At 45.9% G+C, this 20395-nt stretch overlaps 30 non-coding genes and 12 pseudogenes across 30 annotated transcripts; all 42 read left to right on the top strand.

The window, feature by feature from the left end:
- Nucleotides 1-321: 321 nt before the first annotated feature.
- Nucleotides 322-440, top strand: LOC148799287 (5S ribosomal RNA). The gene has a single exon (XR_016072073.1). It is a non-coding gene; the product is annotated as a 5S ribosomal RNA (ribosomal RNA).
- Nucleotides 441-794: 354 nt separating this feature from the next.
- On the top strand, nt 795-913 carry LOC148799286 (5S ribosomal RNA). Its single transcript, XR_016075658.1, has one exon. It is a non-coding gene; the product is annotated as a 5S ribosomal RNA (ribosomal RNA).
- A 355-nt stretch (nt 914-1268) lies between these two features.
- Nucleotides 1269-1387, top strand: LOC148799285 (5S ribosomal RNA). Its single transcript, XR_016070494.1, has one exon. It is a non-coding gene; the product is annotated as a 5S ribosomal RNA (ribosomal RNA).
- A 354-nt stretch (nt 1388-1741) lies between these two features.
- On the top strand, nt 1742-1860 carry LOC148799284 (5S ribosomal RNA; annotated as a pseudogene).
- Nucleotides 1861-2214: 354 nt separating this feature from the next.
- Nucleotides 2215-2332, top strand: LOC148799283 (5S ribosomal RNA; annotated as a pseudogene).
- Nucleotides 2333-2686: 354 nt separating this feature from the next.
- On the top strand, nt 2687-2805 carry LOC148799282 (5S ribosomal RNA). Its single transcript, XR_016074741.1, has one exon. It is a non-coding gene; the product is annotated as a 5S ribosomal RNA (ribosomal RNA).
- A 354-nt stretch (nt 2806-3159) lies between these two features.
- LOC148799281 (5S ribosomal RNA) lies at nt 3160-3278 on the top strand. Its single transcript, XR_016071966.1, has one exon. It is a non-coding gene; the product is annotated as a 5S ribosomal RNA (ribosomal RNA).
- A 354-nt stretch (nt 3279-3632) lies between these two features.
- LOC148799280 (5S ribosomal RNA) lies at nt 3633-3751 on the top strand (annotated as a pseudogene).
- Nucleotides 3752-4105: 354 nt separating this feature from the next.
- Nucleotides 4106-4223, top strand: LOC148799279 (5S ribosomal RNA; annotated as a pseudogene).
- Nucleotides 4224-4577: 354 nt separating this feature from the next.
- Nucleotides 4578-4696, top strand: LOC148799278 (5S ribosomal RNA). Its single transcript, XR_016074740.1, has one exon. It is a non-coding gene; the product is annotated as a 5S ribosomal RNA (ribosomal RNA).
- A 354-nt stretch (nt 4697-5050) lies between these two features.
- LOC148799277 (5S ribosomal RNA) lies at nt 5051-5169 on the top strand. Its single transcript, XR_016071965.1, has one exon. It is a non-coding gene; the product is annotated as a 5S ribosomal RNA (ribosomal RNA).
- Nucleotides 5170-5523: 354 nt separating this feature from the next.
- Nucleotides 5524-5642, top strand: LOC148799276 (5S ribosomal RNA). The gene has a single exon (XR_016073282.1). It is a non-coding gene; the product is annotated as a 5S ribosomal RNA (ribosomal RNA).
- Nucleotides 5643-5996: 354 nt separating this feature from the next.
- LOC148799275 (5S ribosomal RNA) lies at nt 5997-6115 on the top strand. The gene has a single exon (XR_016070611.1). It is a non-coding gene; the product is annotated as a 5S ribosomal RNA (ribosomal RNA).
- Nucleotides 6116-6469: 354 nt separating this feature from the next.
- LOC148799274 (5S ribosomal RNA) lies at nt 6470-6588 on the top strand (annotated as a pseudogene).
- Nucleotides 6589-6941: 353 nt separating this feature from the next.
- LOC148799273 (5S ribosomal RNA) lies at nt 6942-7059 on the top strand (annotated as a pseudogene).
- A 354-nt stretch (nt 7060-7413) lies between these two features.
- LOC148799272 (5S ribosomal RNA) lies at nt 7414-7532 on the top strand. Its single transcript, XR_016070334.1, has one exon. It is a non-coding gene; the product is annotated as a 5S ribosomal RNA (ribosomal RNA).
- Nucleotides 7533-7886: 354 nt separating this feature from the next.
- On the top strand, nt 7887-8005 carry LOC148799271 (5S ribosomal RNA; annotated as a pseudogene).
- Nucleotides 8006-8359: 354 nt separating this feature from the next.
- LOC148799270 (5S ribosomal RNA) lies at nt 8360-8478 on the top strand. The gene has a single exon (XR_016072072.1). It is a non-coding gene; the product is annotated as a 5S ribosomal RNA (ribosomal RNA).
- A 354-nt stretch (nt 8479-8832) lies between these two features.
- Nucleotides 8833-8951, top strand: LOC148799269 (5S ribosomal RNA; annotated as a pseudogene).
- A 355-nt stretch (nt 8952-9306) lies between these two features.
- LOC148799268 (5S ribosomal RNA) lies at nt 9307-9425 on the top strand (annotated as a pseudogene).
- Nucleotides 9426-9779: 354 nt separating this feature from the next.
- On the top strand, nt 9780-9898 carry LOC148799267 (5S ribosomal RNA; annotated as a pseudogene).
- Nucleotides 9899-10252: 354 nt separating this feature from the next.
- Nucleotides 10253-10370, top strand: LOC148799266 (5S ribosomal RNA; annotated as a pseudogene).
- Nucleotides 10371-10724: 354 nt separating this feature from the next.
- LOC148799265 (5S ribosomal RNA) lies at nt 10725-10843 on the top strand. Its single transcript, XR_016069095.1, has one exon. It is a non-coding gene; the product is annotated as a 5S ribosomal RNA (ribosomal RNA).
- Nucleotides 10844-11197: 354 nt separating this feature from the next.
- LOC148799264 (5S ribosomal RNA) lies at nt 11198-11316 on the top strand. Its single transcript, XR_016071964.1, has one exon. It is a non-coding gene; the product is annotated as a 5S ribosomal RNA (ribosomal RNA).
- Nucleotides 11317-11670: 354 nt separating this feature from the next.
- On the top strand, nt 11671-11789 carry LOC148799263 (5S ribosomal RNA). Its single transcript, XR_016073281.1, has one exon. It is a non-coding gene; the product is annotated as a 5S ribosomal RNA (ribosomal RNA).
- A 354-nt stretch (nt 11790-12143) lies between these two features.
- On the top strand, nt 12144-12262 carry LOC148799262 (5S ribosomal RNA). Its single transcript, XR_016070527.1, has one exon. It is a non-coding gene; the product is annotated as a 5S ribosomal RNA (ribosomal RNA).
- A 355-nt stretch (nt 12263-12617) lies between these two features.
- LOC148799261 (5S ribosomal RNA) lies at nt 12618-12736 on the top strand. Its single transcript, XR_016072366.1, has one exon. It is a non-coding gene; the product is annotated as a 5S ribosomal RNA (ribosomal RNA).
- Nucleotides 12737-13090: 354 nt separating this feature from the next.
- Nucleotides 13091-13209, top strand: LOC148799260 (5S ribosomal RNA). The gene has a single exon (XR_016072612.1). It is a non-coding gene; the product is annotated as a 5S ribosomal RNA (ribosomal RNA).
- A 782-nt stretch (nt 13210-13991) lies between these two features.
- LOC148799259 (5S ribosomal RNA) lies at nt 13992-14110 on the top strand. Its single transcript, XR_016072365.1, has one exon. It is a non-coding gene; the product is annotated as a 5S ribosomal RNA (ribosomal RNA).
- A 354-nt stretch (nt 14111-14464) lies between these two features.
- Nucleotides 14465-14583, top strand: LOC148799258 (5S ribosomal RNA). The gene has a single exon (XR_016072343.1). It is a non-coding gene; the product is annotated as a 5S ribosomal RNA (ribosomal RNA).
- Nucleotides 14584-14938: 355 nt separating this feature from the next.
- LOC148799257 (5S ribosomal RNA) lies at nt 14939-15057 on the top strand. The gene has a single exon (XR_016070080.1). It is a non-coding gene; the product is annotated as a 5S ribosomal RNA (ribosomal RNA).
- A 354-nt stretch (nt 15058-15411) lies between these two features.
- On the top strand, nt 15412-15530 carry LOC148799256 (5S ribosomal RNA). The gene has a single exon (XR_016075291.1). It is a non-coding gene; the product is annotated as a 5S ribosomal RNA (ribosomal RNA).
- Nucleotides 15531-15884: 354 nt separating this feature from the next.
- Nucleotides 15885-16003, top strand: LOC148799255 (5S ribosomal RNA). The gene has a single exon (XR_016075708.1). It is a non-coding gene; the product is annotated as a 5S ribosomal RNA (ribosomal RNA).
- Nucleotides 16004-16358: 355 nt separating this feature from the next.
- On the top strand, nt 16359-16477 carry LOC148799254 (5S ribosomal RNA). The gene has a single exon (XR_016073556.1). It is a non-coding gene; the product is annotated as a 5S ribosomal RNA (ribosomal RNA).
- A 355-nt stretch (nt 16478-16832) lies between these two features.
- On the top strand, nt 16833-16951 carry LOC148799253 (5S ribosomal RNA). The gene has a single exon (XR_016070007.1). It is a non-coding gene; the product is annotated as a 5S ribosomal RNA (ribosomal RNA).
- A 354-nt stretch (nt 16952-17305) lies between these two features.
- On the top strand, nt 17306-17424 carry LOC148799252 (5S ribosomal RNA). The gene has a single exon (XR_016069179.1). It is a non-coding gene; the product is annotated as a 5S ribosomal RNA (ribosomal RNA).
- Nucleotides 17425-17778: 354 nt separating this feature from the next.
- On the top strand, nt 17779-17897 carry LOC148799251 (5S ribosomal RNA). The gene has a single exon (XR_016069389.1). It is a non-coding gene; the product is annotated as a 5S ribosomal RNA (ribosomal RNA).
- A 354-nt stretch (nt 17898-18251) lies between these two features.
- On the top strand, nt 18252-18370 carry LOC148799250 (5S ribosomal RNA). Its single transcript, XR_016071464.1, has one exon. It is a non-coding gene; the product is annotated as a 5S ribosomal RNA (ribosomal RNA).
- Nucleotides 18371-18725: 355 nt separating this feature from the next.
- LOC148799249 (5S ribosomal RNA) lies at nt 18726-18844 on the top strand. The gene has a single exon (XR_016070488.1). It is a non-coding gene; the product is annotated as a 5S ribosomal RNA (ribosomal RNA).
- A 353-nt stretch (nt 18845-19197) lies between these two features.
- Nucleotides 19198-19316, top strand: LOC148799248 (5S ribosomal RNA). The gene has a single exon (XR_016073222.1). It is a non-coding gene; the product is annotated as a 5S ribosomal RNA (ribosomal RNA).
- A 354-nt stretch (nt 19317-19670) lies between these two features.
- Nucleotides 19671-19789, top strand: LOC148799247 (5S ribosomal RNA). Its single transcript, XR_016070269.1, has one exon. It is a non-coding gene; the product is annotated as a 5S ribosomal RNA (ribosomal RNA).
- Nucleotides 19790-20143: 354 nt separating this feature from the next.
- Nucleotides 20144-20262, top strand: LOC148799246 (5S ribosomal RNA; annotated as a pseudogene).
- Nucleotides 20263-20395: the final 133 nt, after the last annotated feature.

Below are 20395 nucleotides of genomic sequence, written 5' to 3'. Positions count from 1 at the left end.
GCAAATTCCATTTGTTGTTTCTGGGAGACAACTGGAAACAATGTGTCGGATACTCGGACCATTTGCGGCACGATCGTCATTACTGAATGGCAACAATGCAGGAACCGGGCTTTCGGCATTCGTCGTGCATTGTGGGCCCCGCGATAGTATTGCATTTATCCGGTGGTGCGGCAGATCTGAAAAGCAAACAATCCGCTCACGTAGGAGCTTGTGCACGGTTTACAAGGGAGGAAGGCTGCATACACAGTTTTTTCAAATCTAAAACAATTAATGGAGGGGAGCAAGATAGTGCATAATGATCTAAGCGAGCATGAATTAAACGGGTGCGATCATACCAGCACTAATGCACCGGATCCCATCAGAACTCCGAAGTTAAGTGTGCTTGGGCGAGAGTAGTACTAGAATGGGTGACCTCCTGGGAAGTCCTCGTGTTGCACCCAAATTTTATTAATATTTTATTTTGATTTGTATTTGCAAATTCCATTTGTTGTTTCGGCAATACAACTGGAAACAACGCGTCGGATACGCGGACCATTTGCGGCACGATCGTCATTACTGAATGGCAACGATGCAAGAACCGGACTTTCGGCATTTTTCATGCATTGTGGGCCCCGCGATAGTATTGCATCTATCCGGAGGTGCGGCAGATCTGAAAAGCAAATACTCCGCTCACGTACGAGCTTGTGTACGGTTACCAAGGGAGGAAGGCAGCATACACATTTTTTTCAAATCTAAAACAATTAATGGAGGGGAGCAAGATAGTGCATAAAGATCTAAGCGAGCATGAATTAAACGGGTGCGATCATACCAGCACTAATGTACCGGATCCCATCAGAAGTCCGAAGTTAAGTGTGCTTGGGCGAGAGTAGTACTAGGATGGGTGACCTCCTGGGAAGTCCTCGTGTTGCACCCCAATTTTATTAATATTTTATTTCGATATCGTATTTGCAAATTCCATTTGTCGTTTCGGCGAGACAAACGCAAACAACGCGCCGGATACTCGGACCATTTGCGGCACGATCGTCATTACTGAATGGGAACCGTGCAAAAACCGGGCTTTTGGCATTCGTCGTGCATTGTGGGCCCCGCGATAGTATTGCATTTATTCGGGGGTGCGGCAGATCTGAAAATCAAACACACTGCTTACGTAGGAGCTTGTGCACGGTTACCAAGGGAGGAAGGCTGCATACACAGTTTTTTCAAGTCTAAAACAATTAATGGAGGGGAGCAAGATAGTACATAAAGATCTAAGCGAGCATGAATTAAACGGGTGCGATCATACAAGCACTAGTGCACCGGATCCCATCAGAACTTCGAAGTTAAGCGTGCTTGGGCGAGAGTAGTACTAGCATGGGTGACCACCTGGGAAGTCCTCGTGTTGCACCCCAATTTTATTAATATTTTATTTTGATTTGTATTTGCAAATTCCATTTGTTGTTTCTGGGAGACAACTGGAAACAATGCGTCGGATACTCGGACCATTTGCGGCACGATCGTCATTACTGAATGGCCACGATGCAGGAATCGGGCTTTCGGCATTCGTCGTGCATTGTGGGCCCCGCGATAGTATTGCATTTAACCGGTGGTGCGGCAGATCTGAAAAGCAAACAATCCGCTCACGTAGGAGCTTCTGCACGGTTACCAAGGGAGGAAGGCTGCATACACAGTTTTTTCAAATCTAAAACAATTAATGGAGGGGAGCAAGATAGTGCATAAAGATCTAAGCGAGCATGAATTAAACGGGTGCGATCATACCAGCACTAATGCACCGGATCCCATCAGAACTTCGAAGTTAAGCGTGCTTGGGCGAGAGTAGTACTAGATTGGGTGACCTCCTAGGAAGTCCTCGTGTTAAACCCCAATTTTATTAATATTTTATTTTGATTTGTATTTGCAAATTCCATTTGTTGTTTCGGCGATACAACTGGAAACAACGCGTCGGATATTCGGACCATTTGCTGCACAATCGTCATTACTGAATGGCAACGATGCAAGAACCGGGCTTTTGGCATTCGTCATGCATTGTGGGCCCTGCGATAGTATTGCATCTATCCAGGGGTGCGGCAGATCTGAAAAGCAAACACTCTGCTCACGTAGGAGCTTGTGCACGGTTACCAAGGGAGGAAGGCTGCATACACAGTTTTTTGAAGTCTAAAACAATTAATGGAGGGGAGCAAGATAGTGCATAAAGATCTAAGCGAGCAAAAATTAAACGGGTGCGATCATACCAGCACTACTGCACCGGATCCCATCAGAACTTCGAAGTTAGGCGTGCTTGGGAAGAGTAGTACTAGCATGGGTGACCTCCTGGGAAGTCCTCGTGTTGCACCCCAATTTTATTAATATTTTATTTTGATTTGTATTTGCAAATTCCATTTGTTGTTTCTGGGAGACAACTGGAAACATTGCGTCGGATACTCGGACCATTTGCGGCACGATCGTCATTACTGAATGGCAACGATGCAGGAACCGGGCTTTCGGCATTCGTCGTGCATTGTGGGCCCCGCGATAGTATTGCATTTCTCCGGTGGTGCGGCAGATCTGAAAAGCAAACAATCCGCTCACGTAGGAGCTTGTGCACGGTTACCAAGGGAGGAAGGCTGCATACACAGTTTTTTCAAATATAAAACAATTAATGGAGGGGAGCAAGATAGTGCATAAAGATCTAAGCGAGCATGAATTAAACGGGTGCGATCATACCTGCACTAATGCACCGGATCCCATCAGAACTCCGAAGTTAAGTGTGCTTGGGCGAGAGTAGTACTAGAATGGGTGACCTCCTTGGAAGTCCTCGTGTTGCACCCCAATTTTATTAATATTTTATTTTGATTTGTATTTGCAAATTCCATTTGTTGTTTCGGCGATAAAACTGGAAACAACGCGTCAGATACTCGGACCATTTGCGGCACGATCGTCATTACGGAATGGCAACGATGCAAGAACCGGGCTTTTCGCATTCGTCGTGCATTGTGGGCCCCGCGATAGTATTGCATCTATCCGGGGGTTCGGCAGATCTGAAAAGCAAACACTCTGCTCACGTAGGAGCTTGTGCACGGTTACCAAGGGAGGAAGGCTGCATACATAGTTTTTTCAAGTCTTAAACAATTAATGGAGGGGAGCAAGATAGTGCATAAAGATATATGCGAGCATGAATTAAACGGGTGCGATCATACCAGCACTAATGCACCGGATCCCATCAGAACTCCGAAGTTAAGCGTGCTTGGGCGAGAGTAGTACTAGGATGGGTGACCTCCTTGGAAGTCCTCGTGTTGCACCCCAAGTTTATTAATATTTTATTTTGATTTGTATTTGCAAATTCCATTTGTTGTTTCTGGGAGACAACTGGAAACAATGCGTCGGATACTCGGACCATTTGCGGCACGATCGTCATTACTGAATGGCAACGATGCCGGAACCGGGCTTTCGGCATTCGTCGTGCATTGTGGGCCCCGCGATAGTATTGCATTTATCCGGTGGTGCGGCAGATCTGAAAAGCAAACAATCCGCTCACGTAGGAGCTTGTGCACGGTTACCAAGGGAGGAAGGCTGCATACACAGTTTTTTCAAATCTAAAACAATTAATGGAGGGGAGCAAGATAGTGCATAAAGATCTAAGCGAGCATGAATTAAACGGGTGCGATCATACCAGCACTAATGCACCGGATCCCATCAGAACTTCGAAGTTAAGCGTGCTTGGGCGAGAGTAGTACTAGATTGGGTGACCTCCTAGGAAGTCCTCGTGTTAAACCCCAATTTTATTAATATTTTATTTTGATTTGTATTTGCAAATTCCATTTGTTGTTTCGGCGATACAACTGGAAACAACGCGTCGGATATTCGGACCATTTGCGGCACAATCGTCATTACTGAATGGCAACGATGCAAGAACCGGGCTTTTGGCATTCGTCATGCATTGTGGGCCCTGCGATAGTATTGCATCTATCCAGGGGTGCGGCAGATCTGAAAAGCAAACACTCTGCTCACGTAGGAGCTTGTGCACGGTTACCAAGGGAGGAAGGCTGCATACACAGTTTTTTGAAGTCTAAAACAATTAATGGAGGGGAGCAAGATAGTGCATAAAGATCTAAGCGAGCAAAAATTAAACGGGTGCGATCATACCAGCACTACTGCACCGGATCCCATCAGAACTTCGAAGTTAGGCGTGCTTGGGAAGAGTAGTACTAGCATGGGTGACCTCCTGGGAAGTCCTCGTGTTGCACCCCAATTTTATTAATATTTTATTTTGATTTGTATTTGCAAATTCCATTTGTTGTTTCTGGGAGACAACTGGAAACATTGCGTCGGATACTCGGACCATTTGCGGCACGATCGTCATTACTGAATGGCAACGATGCAGGAACCGGGCTTTCGGCATTCGTCGTGCATTGTGGGCCCCGCGATAGTATTGCATTTCTCCGGTGGTGCGGCAGATCTGAAAAGCAAACAATCCGCTCACGTAGGAGCTTGTGCACGGTTACCAAGGGAGGAAGGCTGCATACACAGTTTTTTCAAATATAAAACAATTAATGGAGGGGAGCAAGATAGTGCATAAAGATCTAAGCGAGCATGAATTAAACGGGTGCGATCATACCTGCACTAATGCACCGGATCCCATCAGAACTCCGAAGTTAAGTGTGCTTGGGCGAGAGTAGTACTAGAATGGGTGACCTCCTTGGAAGTCCTCGTGTTGCACCCCAATTTTATTAATATTTTATTTTGATTTGTATTTGCAAATTCCATTTGTTGTTTCGGCGATAAAACTGGAAACAACGCGTCAGATACTCGGACCATTTGCGGCACGATCGTCATTACGGAATGGCAACGATGCAAGAACCGGGCTTTTCGCATTCGTCGTGCATTGTGGGCCCCGCGATAGTATTGCATCTATCCAGGGGTTCGGCAGATCTGAAAAGCAAACACTCTGCTCACGTAGGAGCTTGTGCACGGTTACCAAGGGAGGAAGGCTGCATACATAGTTTTTTCAAGTCTTAAACAATTAATGGAGGGGAGCAAGATAGTGCATAAAGATATATGCGAGCATGAATTAAACGGGTGCGATCATACCAGCACTAATGCACCGGATCCCATCAGAACTCCGAAGTTAAGCGTGCTTGGGCGAGAGTAGTACTAGGATGGGTGACCTCCTTGGAAGTCCTCGTGTTGCACCCCAAGTTTATTAATATTTTATTTTGATTTGTATTTGCAAATTCCATTTGTTGTTTCTGGGAGACAACTGGAAACAATGCGTCGGATACTCGGACCATTTGCGGCACGATCGTCATTACTGAATGGCAACGATGCCGGAACCGGGCTTTCGGCATTCGTCGTGCATTGTGGGCCCCGCGATAGTATTGCATTTATCCGGTGGTGCGGCAGATCTGAAAAGCAAACAATCCGCTCACGTAGGAGCTTGTGCACGGTTACCAAGGGAGGATGGCTGCATACACAGTTTTTTCAAATCTAAAACAATTAATGGAGGGGAGCAAGATAGTGCATAAAGATCTAAGCGAGCATGAATTAAACGGGTGCGATCATACCAGCACTAATGCACCGGATCCCATTAGAACTCCGAAGTTAAGCGTGCTTGGGCGAGAGTAGTACTAGAATGGGTGACCTCCTTGGAAGTCCTCGTGTTGCACCCCAATTTTATTAATATTTTGTTTTGATTTGTATTTGCAAATTCCATTTGTTGTTTCGGCGATACAACTGGAAACAACGCGTCGGATATTCGGACCATTTGCGGCACGATCGTCATTACTGAATGGCAACGATGCAAGAACCGGGCTTTTGGCATTCGTCATGCATTGTGGGCCCTGCGATAGTATTGCATCTATCCGGGGGTGCGACAGATCTGAAAAGCAAACACTCTGCTCACGTAGGAGCTTGTGCACGGTTACCAAGGGAGGAAGGCTGCATACACAGTTTTTTCAAGTCTAAAACAATTAATGGAGGGGAGCAAGATAGTGCATAAAGATCTAAGCGAGCATGAATTAAACGGGTGCGATCATACCAGCACTAATGCACCGGATCCCATCAGAACATTGAAGTTAAGCGTGCTTGGGCGAGAGTAGTACTAGCATGGGTGACCTCCTGGGAAGTCCTCGTGTTGCACCCCAATTTTATTAATATTTTATTTTGATTTGTATTTGCAAATTCCATTTGTTGTTTATGGGAGACAACTGGAAACAATGCGTCGGATACTCGGACCATTTGCGGCACGATCGTCATTACTGAATGGCAACGATGCAGGAACCGGGCTTTCGGCATTCGTCGTGCATTGTGGGCCCCGCGATAGTATTGCATTTATCCGGTGGTGCGGCAGATCTGAAAAGCAAACAATCCGCTCACGTAGGAGCTTGTGCACGGTTACCAAGGGAGGAAGGCTGCATACACAGTTTTTTCAAATCTAAAACAATTAATGGAGGGGAGCAAGATAGTGCATAAAGATCTAAGCGAGCATGAATTAAACGGGTGCGATCATACCAGCACTAATGCACCGGATCCCATTATAACTCCGAAGTTAAGCGTGATTGATCGAGAGTAGTACTAGGTTGGGTGACCTCCTGGGAAGTCCTCGTGTTGCACCCCAATTTTATTAATATTTTATTTTGATTTGTATTTGCAAATTCCATTTGTTGTTTCTGGGAGACAACTGGAAACAATGCGTCGGATACTCGGACCATTTGCGGCACGATCGTCATTACTGAATGGCAACGATGCAGGAACCGGGCTTTCGGCATTCGTCGTGCATTGTGGGCCCCGCGATAGTATTGCATTTATCCGGTGGTGCGGCAGATCTGAAAAGCAAACAATCCGCTCACGTAGGAGCTTGTGAACGGTTACCAAGGGAGGAAGGCTGATACACAGTTTTTTCAAGTCTAAAACAATTAATGGAGGGGAGCAAGATAGTGCATAAGGATCTTAGCGAACATGAATTAAACGTGTGCGATCATACCAGCTCTAATGCATCGGATCCATCAGAACTCCGAAGTTAAGCGTGCTTGGGCGAGAGAAGTACTAGGATGGGTGACCTCCTGGGAAGTCCTCGTGTTGCACCCCACTTTTATTAATATTTTATTTCGATATCGTATTTGCAAATTCCATTTGTCGTTTCGGCGAGACAAACTTAAACAACGCGCCGGATACTCGGACCATTTGCGGCACGATCGTCATTACTGAATGGGAACCGTGCAAAAACTGGGCTTTTGGCATTCGTCGTGCATTGTGGGCCCCGCGATAGTATTGCATCTATCCGGGGGTGCGGCAGATCTGAAAAACAAACACTCTGCTCACGTAGGAGCTTGTGCACGGTTACCAAGGGAGGAAGGATGCATACACAGTTTTTCAAGTCTAAAACAATTAATGGAGGGGAGCAAGATAGTGCATAAAGATTTAAGTTTGCATGAATTAAATGGATGTGATCATACCAGCACTGATGCAGCGGATCCCATTAGAACTCCGAAGTTAAGCGTGCTTGGGCGAGTGTAGTACTTGGATGGGTGACCTCCTGGGAAGTCCTTGTGTTGCACCCCAATTTTATTAATATTTTATTTTGATTTGTATTTGCAAATTCCATTTGTTGTTTCTGGGAGACAACTGGAAACAATGCGTCGGATACTCGGACCATTTGCGGCACGATCGTCATTACTGAATGGCAACGATGTAGGAACCGGGCTTTCGGCATTCGTCATGCATTGTGGGCCCCGCGATAGTATTGCATCTATCCGGGAGTGCGGCAGATCTGAAAAACAAACACTCTGCTCACGTAGGAGCTTGTGCACGGTTACCAAGGGAGGAAGGCTGCATACACAGTTTTTTCAAGTCTAAAACAATTAATGGAGGGGAGCAAGATAGTGCATAAAGATCTAAGCGAGCATGAATTAAACGGGTGCGATCATACCAGCACTAATTCACCGGATCCCATCAGAACTCCAAAGTTAAGCATGCTTGGGCGAGAGTAGTACTAGGATGGGTGACCTCCTGGGAAGTCCTCCTGTTGTACCCCAATTTTATTAATATTTTATTTTGATTTGTATTTGCAAATTCCATTTGTTGTTTCTGGGAGACAACTGGAAACAATGTGTCGGATACTCGGACCATTTGCGGCACGATCGTCATTACTGAATGGCAACAATGCAGGAACCGGGCTTTCGGCATTCGTCGTGCATTGTGGGCCCCGCGATAGTATTGCATTTATCCGGTGGTGCGGCAGATCTGAAAAGCAAACAATCCGCTCACGTAGGAGCTTGTGCACGGTTTACAAGGGAGGAAGGCTGCATACACAGTTTTTTCAAATCTAAAACAATTAATGGAGGGGAGCAAGATAGTGCATAATGATCTAAGCGAGCATGAATTAAACGGGTGCGATCATACCAGCACTAATGCACCGGATCCCATCAGAACTCCGAAGTTAAGTGTGCTTGGGCGAGAGTAGTACTAGAATGGGTGACCTCCTGGGAAGTCCTCGTGTTGCACCCAAATTTTATTAATATTTTATTTTGATTTGTATTTGCAAATTCCATTTGTTGTTTCGGCAATACAACTGGAAACAACGCGTCGGATACGCGGACCATTTGCGGCACGATCGTCATTACTGAATGGCAACGATGCAAGAACCGGACTTTCGGCATTTTTCATGCATTGTGGGCCCCGCGATAGTATTGCATCTATCCGGAGGTGCGGCAGATCTGAAAAGCAAATACTCCGCTCACGTACGAGCTTGTGTACGGTTACCAAGGGAGGAAGGCTGCATACACATTTTTTTCAAATCTAAAACAATTAATGGAGGGGAGCAAGATAGTGCATAAAGATTTAAGCGAGCATGAATTAAACGGGTGCGATCATACCAGCACTAATGTACCGGATCCATTCAGAAGTCCGAAGTTAAGTGTGCTTGGGCGAGAGTAGTACTAGGATGGGTGACCTCCTGGGAAGTCCTCGTGTTGCACCCCAATTTTATTAATATTTTATTTCAATATCGTATTTGCAAATTCCATTTGTCGTTTCGGCGAGACAAACGCAAACAACGCGCCGGATACTCGGACCATTTGCGGCACGATCGTCATTACTGAATGGGAACCGTGCAAAAACCGGGCTTTTGGCATTCGTCGTGCATTGTGGGCCCCGCGATAGTATTGCATCTATTCGGGGGTGCGGCAGATCTGAAAATCAAACACACTGCTTACGTAGGGGCTTGTGCACGGTTACCAAGGGAGGAAGGCTGCATACACAGTTTTTTCAAGTCTAAAACAATTAATGGAGGGGAGCAAGATAGTACATAAAGATCTAAGCGAGCATGAATTAAACGGGTGCGATCATACAAGCACTAGTGCACCGGATCCCATCAGAACTTCGAGGTTAAGCGTGCTTGGGCGAGAGTAGTACTAGCATGGGTGACCACCTGGGAAGTCCTCGTGTTGCACCCCAATTTTATTAATATTTTATTTTGATTTGTATTTGCAAATTCCATTTGTTGTTTCTGGGAGACAACTGGAAACAATGCGTCGGATACTCGGACCATTTGCGGCACGATCGTCATTACTGAATGGCCACGATGCAGGAATCGGGCTTTCGGCATTCGTCGTGCATTGTGGGCCCCGCGATAGTATTGCATTTAACCGGTGGTGCGGCAGATCTGAAAAGCAAACAATCCGCTCACGTAGGAGCTTGTGCACGGTTACCAAGGGAGGAAGGCTGCATACACAGTTTTTTCAAATCTAAAACAATTAATGGAGGGGAGCAAGATAGTGCATAAAGATCTAAGCGAGCATGAATTAAACGGGTGCGATCATACCAGCACTAATGCACCGGATCCCATCAGAACTTCGAAGTTAAGCGTGCTTGGGCGAGAGTAGTACTAGATTGGGTGACCTCCTAGGAAGTCCTCGTGTTAAACCCCAATTTTATTAATATTTTATTTTGATTTGTATTTGCAAATTCCATTTGTTGTTTCGGCGATACAACTGGAAACAACGCGTCGGATATTCGGACCATTTGCGGCACAATCGTCATTACTGAATGGCAACGATGCAAGAACCGGGCTTTTGGCATTCGTCATGCATTGTGGGCCCTGCGATAGTATTGCATCTATCCAGGGGTGCGGCAGATCTGAAAAGCAAACACTCTGCTCACGTAGGAGCTTGTGCACGGTTACCAAGGGAGGAAGGCTGCATACACAGTTTTTTGAAGTCTAAAACAATTAATGGAGGGGAGCAAGATAGTGCATAAAGATCTAAGCGAGCAAAAATTAAACGGGTGCGATCATACCAGCACTACTGCACCGGATCCCATCAGAACTTCGAAGTTAGGCGTGCTTGGGAAGAGTAGTACTAGCATGGGTGACCTCCTGGGAAGTCCTCGTGTTGCACCCCAATTTTATTAATATTTTATTTTGATTTGTATTTGCAAATTCCATTTGTTGTTTCTGGGAGACAACTGGAAACATTGCGTCGGATACTCGGACCATTTGCGGCACGATCGTCATTACTGAATGGCAACGATGCAGGAACCGGGCTTTCGGCATTCGTCGTGCATTGTGGGCCCCGCGATAGTATTGCATTTCTCCGGTGGTGCGGCAGATCTGAAAAGCAAACAATCCGCTCACGTAGGAGCTTGTGCACGGTTACCAAGGGAGGAAGGCTGCATACACAGTTTTTTCAAATATAAAACAATTAATGGAGGGGAGCAAGATAGTGCATAAAGATCTAAGCGAGCATGAATTAAACGGGTGCGATCATACCTGCACTAATGCACTGGATCCCATCAGAACTCCGAAGTTAAGTGTGCTTGGGCGAGAGTAGTACTAGAATGGGTGACCTCCTTGGAAGTCCTCGTGTTGCACCCCAATTTTATTAATATTTTATTTTGATTTGTATTTGCAAATTCCATTTGTTGTTTCGGCGATAAAACTGGAAACAACGCGTCAGATACTCGGACCATTTGCGGCACGATCGTCATTACGGAATGGCAACGATGCAAGAACCGGGCTTTTCGCATTCGTCGTGCATTGTGGGCCCCGCGATAGTATTGCATCTATCCGGGGGTTCGGCAGATCTGAAAAGCAAACACTCTGCTCACGTAGGAGCTTGTGCACGGTTACCAAGGGAGGAAGGCTGCATACATAGTTTTTTCAAGTCTTAAACAATTAATGGAGGGGAGCAAGATAGTGCATAAAGATATATGCGAGCATGAATTAAACGGGTGCGATCATACCAGCACTAATGCACCGGATCCCATCAGAACTCCGAAGTTAAGCGTGCTTGGGCGAGAGTAGTACTAGGATGGGTGACCTCCTTGGAAGTCCTCGTGTTGCACCCCAAGTTTATTAATATTTTATTTTGATTTGTATTTGCAAATTCCATTTGTTGTTTCTGGGAGACAACTGGAAACAATGCGTCGGATACTCGGACCATTTGCGGCACGATCGTCATTACTGAATGGCAACGATGCCGGAACCGGGCTTTCGGCATTCGTCGTGCATTGTGGGCCTCGCGATAGTATTGCATTTATCCGGTGGTGCGGCAGATCTTAAAAGCAAACAATCCGCTCACGTAGGAGCTTGTGCACGGTTACCAAGGGAGGATGGCTGCATACACAGTTTTTTCAAATCTAAAACAATTAATGGAGGGGAGCAAGATAGTGCATAAAGATCTAAGCGAGCATGAATTAAACGGGTGCGATCATACCAGCACTAATGCACCGGATCCCATTAGAACTCCGAAGTTAAGCGTGCTTGGGCGAGAGTAGTACTAGAATGGGTGACCTCCTTGGAAGTCCTCGTGTTGCACCCCAATTTTATTAATATTTTATTTTGATTTGTATTTGCAAATTCCATTTGTTGTTTCTGGGAGACAATTGGAAACAATGCGTCGAATAATCGGACCATTTGCTGCACGATCGTCATTACTGAATGGCAACGTTGCAGGAACCGGGCTTTCGGCATTCGTCGTGCATTGTGGGCCCCGCGATAGTATTGCATTTATCCGGTGGTGCGGCAGATCTGAAAAGCAAGCAATCCGCTCACGTAGGAGCTTGTGCACGGTTACCAAGGGAGGAAGGCTGCATACACAGTTTTTTCAAATCTAAAACAATTAATGGAGGGGAGCAAGATAGTGCATAAAGATCTAAGCGAGCATGAATTAAACGGGTGCGATCATACCAGCACTAATGCACCGGATCCCATCAGAACTCCGAATTTAAGTGTGCTTGGGCGAGAGTAGTACTAGAATTGGTGACCTCCTGGGAAGTCCTCGTGTTGCACCCCAATTTTATTAATATTTTATTTCGATATCGTATTTGCAAATTCCATTTGTCGTTTCGGCGAGACAAACGCAAACAACGCGCCAGATACTCGGACCATTTGCGGCACGATCGTCATTACTGAATGGGAACCGTGCAAAAACCGGGCTTTTGGCATTCGTCGTGCATTGTGGGCCCCGCGATAGTATTGCATCTATCCGGGGGTGCGGCAGATCTGAAAAGCAAACACTCTGCTCACGTAGGAGCTTGTGCACGGTTACCAAGGGAGGAAAGCTACATACACAGTTTTTTCATGTCTAAAACAATTAATGGAGGGGAGCAAGATAGTGCATAAAGATTTAAGCGAGCATGAATTAAATGGGTGCGATCATACCAGCACTAATGCACCGGATCCCATTAGATCTCCGAAGTTAAGCGTGCTTGGGCGAGAGTAGTACTAGTATGGGTGACCTCCTGGGAAGTCCTCGTGTTGCACCCCAATTTTATTAATATATTATTTTGATTTGTATTTGCAAATTCCATTTGTTGTTTCTGGGAGACAACTGGAAACAATGCGTCGGATACTCGGACCATTTGCGGCATGATCGTCATTACTGAATGGCAATGATGCAGGAACCGGTTTTTCGGCATTCGTCGTGCATTGTGGGCCCCGCGATAGTATTGCATCTATCCGGGGGTGCGGCAGATCTGAAAAGCAAACAATCCGCTCACGTAGGAGCTTGTGCACGGTTTCCAAGGGAGGAAGGCTGCATACACTGTTTTTTCAAATCTAAAACAATTAATGGAGGGGAGCAAGATAGTGCATAAAGATCTAAGCGAGCATGAATTAAACGGGTGCGATCATACCAGCACTAATGCACCGGATCCCATCAGAACTCCGAAGTTAAGTGTGCTTGGGCGAGAGTAGTACTAGAATGGGTGACCTCCTGGGAAGTCCTTGTGTTGCACCCCAATTTTATTAATATTTTATTTTGATTTGTATTTGCAAATTCCATTTGTTGTTTCGGCGATACAACTGGAAATAACGCGTCGGATACTCGGACCATTTGGGGCACGATCGTCATTACTGAATGGCAACGATGGAAGAACCGGGCTTTTGGCATTCGTCGTGCATTGTGGGCCCCGCGATAGTATTGCATCTATCCGGGGGTGCGGCAGATCTGAAAAGCAAACAATCTGCTCACGTAGGAGCTTGTGCACTGTTACCAAGGGAGGAAGGCTGCATACACAGTTTTTTCAAATCTAAAACAATTAATGGAGGGGAGCAAGATAGTCCATAAAGATCTAAGCGAGCATGAATTAAACGGGTGCGATCATACTAGCACTAATGCACCGGATCCCATCAAAACTCCGAAGTTAAGTCCTCGTGTTGCACCCCAATTTTATTAATATTTTAATTCGACATCGTTTTTGCAAATTCCATTTGTCGTTTCGGCGAAACAAACGCAAACAACGCGCCGGATACTCAGACCATTTGCGGCACGATCGTCATTACTGAATGCGAACCGTGCAAAAACCGGGCTTTTTGCATTCGTCGTGCATTGTGGGCCCCACGATAGTATTGCATCTATCCGGGGGTGCGGCAGATCTGAAATGCAAACACTCTGCTCACGTAGTAGCTTGTGCATGGTTACCAAGGGAGGAAGGCTGCATACACAGTTTTTTCAAGTCTAAAACAATTAATGGAGGGGAGCAAGATAGTCCATAAAGATCTAAGCGAGCATGAATTAAAGGGGTGCGATCATACCAGCACTAATGCACCGGATCCCATTAGATCTCCGAAGTTAAGCGTGCTTGGGCGAGAGTAGTACTAGTATGGGTGACCTCCTGGGAAGTCCTCGTGTTGCACCCCAATTTTATTAATATTTTATTTTGATTTGTATTTGCAAATTCCATTTGTTGTTTCTGGGAGACAACTGGAAACAATGCGTCGGATACTCGGACCATTTGCGGCACGATCGTCATTACTGAATGGCAACATTGCAGGAACCAGGCTTTCGGCATTCGTCGTGCATTGTGGGCCCCGCGATAGTGTTGCATTTATCCGGTGGTGCGGCAGATCTGAAAAGCAAACAATCCGCTCACGTAGGAGCTTGTGCACGGTTACCAAGGGAGGAAGGCTGCATACACAGTTTTTTCAAATCTAAAACAATTAATGGAGGGGAGCAAGATAGTGCATAAAGATCTAAGCGACCATGAATTAAACGGGTGCGATTATACCAGCACTAATGCACCGGATCCCATCAGAACTCCGAAGTTAAGTGTGCTTGGGCGAGAGTAGTACTAGAATGGGTGACCTCCTGGGAAATCCTCGTGTTGCACCCCAATTTTATTAATATTTTATTTCGATATCGTATTTGCAAATTCCATTTGTCGTTTCGGCGAGACAAACGCAAACAACGCGCCGGATACTCGGACCATTTGCGGCACGATCGTCATTACTGAATTGGAACCGTGCAAAAACCGGGCTTTTGGCATTCGTCGTGCATTGTGGGCCCCGCGATAGTATTGCATCTATCCGGGGGTGCGGCAGATCTGAAAATCAAACACTCTGCTCACGTAGGAGCTTGTGCACGGTTACCAAGGGAGGAAGGCTGCATACACAGTTTTTTCAAATCTAAGACAATTAATGAAGGGGAGCAAGATAGTGCATAAAGATTTAAGCGAGCATGAATTAAATGGGTGCGATCATACCAGCATTAATCCACCGGATCCCATCAGAACTCCGAAGTTAAGCGTGCTTGGGCGAGAGTAGTTCTAGGATGGGTGACCTCCTGGGAAGTCCTCCTGTTGCACCCCAATTTTACTAATATTTTATTTTGATTTGTATTTGCAAATTCCATTTGTTGTTTCTGGGAGACAACTGGAAACAACGTGTCGGATACTCGGACCATTTGAGGCACGATCGTCATTACTGAATGGCAACGATGCAGGAACCGGGCTTTCGGCATTCGTCGTGCATTGTGGGCCCCGCGATAGTATTGCATTTATCCGGTGGTGCGGCAGATCTGAAAAGCAAACAATCCGCTCACGTAGGAGCTTGTGCACGGTTTCCAAGGGAGGAAGGCTGCATACACAGTTTTTTCAAATCTAAAAAAATTAATGGAGGGGAGCAAGATAGTGCATAAAGATCTAAGCGAGCATGAATTAAACGGGTGCGATCATACCAGCACTAATGCACCGGATCCCATCAAAACTCCGAAGTTAAGTGTGCTTGGGCGAGAGTAGTACTAGAATGGGTGACCTCCTGGGAAGTCCTCGTGTTGCACCCCAATTTTATTAATATTTTATTTTGATTTGTATTTGAAAATTCCATTTCTTGTTTCGGCGATACAACTAGAAACAACGCGTCGGATACTCGGACCATTTGCGGCACGATCGTCATTACTGAATGGCAACGATGCAAGAACCGGACTTTCGGCATTCGTCATGCATTGTGGGCCCCGCGATAGTATTGCATCTATCCGGAGGTGGGGCAGCTCTGAAAAACAAACACTCTGCTCACGTAGGAGCTTGTGCACGGTTACCAAGGGAGGAAAGCTGCATACACATTTTTTTCAAATCTAAAACAATTAATGGAGGGGAGCAAGATAGTGCATAAAGATCTAAGCGAGCATGAATTAAACGGGTGTGATCATACCAGCACTAATGCACCGGATCCCATCAGAACTCTGAAGTTAAGTTTGCTTGGGCGAGAGTAGTACTAGGATGGGTGACCTCCTGGGAAGTCCTCGTGTTGCACCCCAATTTTTTTAATATTTTATTTCGATATCGTATTTGCAAATTCCATTTGTCGTTTCGGCGAGACAAACGCAAACAACGCGCCGGATACTCGGACCATTTGCGGCACGATCATCATTATTGAATGGGAACCGTGCAAAAACCGGGCTTTTGGCATTCGTCGTGCATTGTGGGCCCCGCGATAGTATTGCATCTATCCGGGGGTGCGGCAGATCTGAAATGCAAACACTCTGCTCACGTAGTAGCTTGTACACGGTTACCAAGGGAGGAAGGCTGCATACACAGTTTTTTCAAATCTAAAACAATTAATGGAGGGGAGCAAGATAGTGCATAAAGATTTAAGCGAGCATGAATTAAATGGGTGCGATCATACCAGTACTAATGCACCGGATCCCATTAGAACTCCAAAGTTAAGAGTGCTTGGGCGAGAGTAGTACTAGGATGGGTGACCTCCTGGGAAGTCCTCGTGTTGCACCCCAATTTTATTAATATTTTATTTCGATATCGTTTTTGCAAATTCCATTTGTCGTTTCGGCGAGACAAACGCAAACAACGCGCCGGATACTCGGCCCATTTGCGGCACGATCGTCATTACTGAATGGGAACCGTGCAAAAACCGGGCTTTTGGCATTCGTCGTGCATTGTGGGCCCTGCGATAGTATTGCATCTATCCGGGGGTGCGGTAGATCTGAAAAGCAAACACTCTGCTCACATAGGAGCTTGTGCACGGTTCACAAGGGAGGAATGCTGCATACACAGATTTTTCAAGTCTAAAACAATTAATGGAGGGGAGCAAGATAGTGCATAAAGATTTAAGCGAGCATGAATTAAACGGGTGCGATCATACTAGCACTAATGCACCGGATCCCATTAGAACTCCGTAGTTAAGCGTGCTTGGGCGAGAGTAGTATTAGGATGGTTGACCTCCTGGGAAGTCCTTGTGTTGCACCCCAATTTTATTAATATTTTATTTTGATTTGTATTTGCAAATTCCATTTGTTGTTTCTGGGAGACAATTGGAAACAATGCGTCGAATAATCGGACCATTTGCTGCACGATCGTCATTACTGAATGGCAACGTTGCAGGAACCGGGCTTTCGGCATTCGTCATGCATTGTGGGCCCCGCGATAGTATTGCATCTATCCGGAGGTGCGGCAGATCTGAAAAGCAAACACTTCGCTCACGTAGGAGCTCGTGCACGGTTACCAAGGGAGGAAGGCTGCGTACACATTTTTTTCAAATCTAAAACAATTAATGGAGGGGAGCAAGATAGTGCATAAAGATCTAAGCGAGCATGAATTAAACGGGTGCGATCATACCAGCACTAATCCACCGGATCCCATCAGAACTCCGAAGTTAAGCGTGCTTGGGCGAGAGTAGTACTAGGATGGGTGACCTCTTGGGAAGTCCTCCTGTTGTACCCCAATTTTATTAATATTTTATTTTGATTTGTATTTGCAAATTCCATTTGTTGTTTCTGGGAGACAACTGGAAACAATGCGTCGGATACTCGGACCATTTGCGGCACGATCGTCATTACTGAATGGCAACGATGCAGGAACCGGGCTTTCGGCATTCGTCGTGCATTGTGGGCCCCGCGATAGTATTGCATTTATCCGGTGGTGCGGCAGATCTGAAAAGCAAACAATCCGCTCATGTAGGAGCTTGTGCACGGTTTACAAGGGAGTAAGGCTGCATACACAGTTTTTTCAAATCTAAAACAATTAATGGAGGGGAGCAAGATAGTGCATAAAGATCTAAGCGAGCATGAATTAAACGGGTGCGATCATACCAGCACTAATGCACCGGATCCCATCAGAACTCCGAAGTTAGGTGTGCTTGGGCGAGAGTAGTACTAGAATGGGTGACCTCCTGGGAAGTCCTCGTGTTGCTCCCCAATTTTATTAATATTTTATTTTGATTTGTATTTGCAAATTCCATTTGTTGTTTCGGCGATACAACTGGAAACAACGCGTCGGATACACGGACCATTTGCGGCACGATCGTCATTACTGAATGGCAACGATGCAAGAACCGGACTTTCGGCATTCGTCATGCATTGTGGGCCCCGCGATAGTATTGCATCTATCCGGAGGTGCGGCAGATCTGAAAAGCAAACACTCCGCTCACGTAGGAGCTCGTGCACGGTTACCAAGGGAGGAAGGCTGCGTACACATTTTTTTCAAATCTAAAACAATTAATGGAGGGGAGCAAGATAGTGCATAAAGATCTAAGCGAGCATGAATTAAACGGGTGCGATCATACCAGCACTAATGCACCGGATCCCATTAGAACTCCGAAGTTAAGTGTGCTTGGGCGAGAGTAGTACTAGGATGGGTGACCTCCTGGGAAGTCCTCGTGTTGCACCCTAATTTTATTAATATTTTATTTCGATATCGTATTTGCAAATTCCATTTGTCGTTTCGGCGAGACAAACGCAAACAACGCGCCGGATACTCGGACCATTTGCGGCACGATCGTCATTACTGAATGGGAAACATGCAAAAATCGGGCTTTTGGCATTCGTCGTGCATTGTGGGCCCCGCGATAGTATTGCATCTATCCCGGGGTGCGGCAGATCTGAAAAACAAACACTCTGCTCACGTAGGAGCTTGTGCACGGTTACCAAGGGAGGAAGGCTGCAAACACAGTTTTTTCAAGTCTAAAACAATTAATGAAGGGGAGCAAGATAGTGCATAAAGATATAAGCGAGCATGAATTAAACGGGTGCGATCATACCAGCACTAATGCACCGGATCCAATCAGAACTCCGAAGTTAAGCGTGCTTGGGCGAAAGTAGTACTAGGATGGGTGACCTCCTGGGGAGTCCTCGTGTTGCACCCCAATTTTATTAATATTTTATTTTGATTTGTATTTGCAAATTCCATTTGTTGTTTCTGGGAGACAACTGGAAACAATGCGTCGGATACTCGGACCATTTGCGACACGATCGTCATTACTGAATGGCAACGATGTAGGAACCGGGTATTCGGCATTCGTCGTGCATTGTGGGCCCCGCGATAGTATTGCATTTATCCGGTGGTGCGGCAGATCTGAAAAGCAAACAATCCGCTCACGTTGGAGCTTGTGCACGGTTACCAAGGGAGGAAGGCTGTATACACAGTTTTTTCAAATCTAAAACAATTAATGGAGGGAGCAAGATAGTGCATAAAGATTTAAGCGAGCATGAATTAAACGGGTGCGATCATACCAGCACTAATGCACCGGATCCCATCAGAACTCCGAAGTTAAGTGTGCTTGGGCGAGAGTAGTACTAGAATGGGTGACTTCCTGGGAAGTCCTCGTGTTGCACCCCAATTTTATTAATATTTTATTTCGATATCGTATTTGCAAATTCCATTTGTCGTTTCGGCGAGACAAACGCAAACAACGCGCCGGATACTCGGACCATTTGTGGCACGATCGTCATTACTGAATGGGAACCGTGCAAAAACCGGGCTTTTGGCATTCGTCGTGCATTGTGGGCCCCGCGATAGTATTGCATCTATCCGGGGGTGCGGCAGATCTGAAAAACAAACACTCTGCTCACGTAGGAGCTTGTACCCGGTTACCAAGGGAGGAAGGCTGCATACACAGTTTTTCAAGTCTAAAACAATTAATGGAGGGGAGCAAGATAGTGCATAAAGATTTAAGCGAGCATGAATTAAATGGATGCGATCATACCAGCACTAATGCAGCGGATCCCATTAGAACTCCGAAGTTAAGCGTGCTTGGGCGAGAGTAGTACTAGGATGGTTGACCTCCTGGGAAGTCCTTGTGTTGCACCCCAATTTTATTAATATTTTATTTTGATTTGTATTTGCAAATTCCATTTGTTGTTTCTGGGTGACAACTGGAAACAATGCGTCGGATACTCGGACCATTTGCGGCACGATCGTCATTACTGAATGGCAACGATGCAGGAACCGGACTTTCGGCATTTGTCATGCATTGTGGGCCCCACGATAGTATGGCATCTATCCGGGGGTGCGGCAGATCTGAAAAGCAAACACTCTGCTCACGTAGGAGCTTGTGCACGGTTACCAAGGGAGGAAGGCTGCATACACAGTTTTTTCAAGTCTAAAACAATTAATGGAGGGGAGCAAGATAGTGCATAAAGATCTAAGCGAGCATGAATTAAAGGGGTGCGATCATACCAGCACTAATCCACCGGATCCCATCAGAACTCCGAAGTTAAGCGTGCTTGGGCGACAGTAGTACTAGGATGGGTGACCTCCTGGGAAGTCCTCCTGTTGTACCCCAATTTTATTAATATTTTATTTTGATTTGTATTTGCAAATTCCATTTGTTGTTTCTGGGAGACAACTGGAAACAATGTGTCGGATACTCGGACCATTTGCGGCACGATCGTCATTACTGAATGGCAACGATGCA

This window comes from Nelumbo nucifera, chromosome 4, assembly GCF_055504915.1.
Source record: "Nelumbo nucifera cultivar China Antique chromosome 4, China Antique-T2T, whole genome shotgun sequence".
In the NCBI taxonomy this organism is placed as follows: domain Eukaryota; kingdom Viridiplantae; phylum Streptophyta; class Magnoliopsida; order Proteales; family Nelumbonaceae; genus Nelumbo; species Nelumbo nucifera.
Note: the sequence above shows the minus strand (reverse complement) of the source record. Positions and strands in the feature narration are given on the sequence as shown.